Genomic DNA, 2,261 nt, shown 5'->3' on the forward strand with positions numbered 1-2,261 from the left:
AAAACCAAGGCAAGTCTCGTATTGATCCCTCAGGGCACCACCAGACTGACCAAAATGTACCATGTCAAATTTTTTGAGGACAAGGTCCCTGATGCTCACTCTGATATCAGCCAGCTGCTCCAGGAATGTGGGTTGCTGCCCTTATAGGCACAGCAAGACTAAGAAATGGAGGTGGTAGCTGGCTCATGTCCACCACTCACAAAGGACCAGCAGCTTTTCCTTCCTTCCTCCTTCCTTCCTTCCTCCTTCCTTCCTTCCTTCCTCTTTCTTTTTTCTTTCTTCCTTCCCTCTTTCTTTCTTTCTTTCTTTCTTTCTTTCTTTCTTTCTTTCTTTCTTTCTTTCTTTCTTTCTTTCTTTCTTTCTTTCTTTCTTTCTCTCTCTCTCTCTCTCTTTCTTCTTTCTTTCTTTCTCTTACTTTCTCTTTCTTTTTTCTTTTCTTTTTTTTTCTTTTGACAGTCTTGCCCTGTCACCCAGGCTGGAATGCAGTGGCGCAATCTCCACTGACTGTAAGCTCCACTTCCTGGGTTCACACCATTCTCCTGCCTCAGCCTCCTAAGTAGCTGGGACTACAGGCTCCCACCACCACACCCGGCTAATTTTTGTTTTTTGTTTTTTGGGTTTTCTTTTGTATTTTTAGTAGAGATGGGGTTTCACCATGTTAGCCAGGATGGTCTCGATCTCCTGACCTCGTGATCGGCCCACCTCGGCCTCCCCAAGTGCTGGAATTACAGGCATGAACCACCGCGCCAGGCCCAGCTTCTCCTTTCTTCAAGCATTCTCCCATAGATGCCTGACCAGGTTCCAGAGTTTCCAAATAATCCATTGCAATTGCTCTTTATAGGCTCAGTGGTTGTTCCAGTGGAAGGACCAGCCTCTATAGCTTCCTACAATACCATTTTGTCCTTAGGTAAACTACTTCTGCATTTTTATATACAGATTTGAACACAGTTTTACAACACAGTTATCTACATTCTTCCCCACCAACCTCCATTTCACAATCCTCCACCATTTCACCTCTCATACTTTGTCATGCTTTTATTTTCATTTCAAATTAATATTTTATTTTCTCTTTATTCTCAGTAATTTTTGGATTAGCTTGGTGATGCCTTAGCTCTCCTTTGCTTATTGAGTCCTGTCACTTCCTTCTGTATATTTTTTCCTTGCACTTTTCTGTGTCTACCAAGACTACTGCGCCCACTGCAATAATCTGGTGGCAGACACTCCCATTGTTGCCTATGGTTTGGGAAGTTTTGCAGCAGCAGTCACTGCCTGGCTGCTCAGCCTGCAAGTCCCCCAGCTAATTGTCCCATCAGGAGCCCTGCCCAGCTGAGCATCCACTGCTCCTGACTGGCGATTCCTGGGGGGCTCTTCCAGGTTCTGCAGCACGCTCCTGACGAATGCCTTCTGCACTGGCTTCCATTTGCATTCTTTCCTTCTAGGAGTTATCATTTCTGATCCAACAAAGGTTTCCCTTCTTGCTTTTCTTTGATGTCCTGTCTTTACTCATTTATGGATCCATTTATATCCTGATTATAATTTTTATTTTATTTTATTGATTGATTGATTGATTGATTGATTGATTGATTTTTGAGATGGAGTCTTGCTCTGTCGCCCAGGCTGGAGTGCAGGGGCACAATCTCGGCTTGCTGCAACCTCTGCCTCCTGGGTTCACGCCATTCTCCTGCCTCAGCCTCCCGAGTAGCTGGGACTATAGGCGATCGCCACTATGCCCGGCTAATTTTTTTATATTCTTTAGTAGAGACGGGGTTTCACTGTGTTAGCCAGGATGGTCTTGATCTCCTGACCTCGTAATCCGCCCGTCTCGGCCTCCCAAAGTGCTGGGATTACAGGCGTGAGCCACCGCGCCCGGCCAATTATAATTTTTAAGGATTGGATCAGAGAAGGGGGACTTTAGCATGTGATAGATAGGCTGTTTTGATTTAGAAGTCTCCTAGTGACTTTTTTGCTTGTGGGTCTTTCAAAAACTTTCAAAGCAAGATTTTGCACATTTCTGGTCTCTAATTCCTGACACATTCAGCATTGCAAGTTAAGATAAGCCCGAACTCCAAACCTTTGCAAAGTCTGGGCAGCAACACGGTCACTTCTCCTGCCACCTGGCCAGCACGCATAAGCCATCAAGTCCTTGGCTGGCTGGGCTGGTGTAGCATCAGGGCAGAGAGCAAAACACCTTACTCAAGATGTGGGTGTGAAAGCACTTCAGGCTCCCTGACAGCCAGAACTCACCACAATCAAGCAAGAGT

The sequence above is a fragment of the Rhinopithecus roxellana genome, chromosome 3, assembly GCF_007565055.1.
Source record: "Rhinopithecus roxellana isolate Shanxi Qingling chromosome 3, ASM756505v1, whole genome shotgun sequence".
In the NCBI taxonomy this organism is placed as follows: domain Eukaryota; kingdom Metazoa; phylum Chordata; class Mammalia; order Primates; family Cercopithecidae; genus Rhinopithecus; species Rhinopithecus roxellana.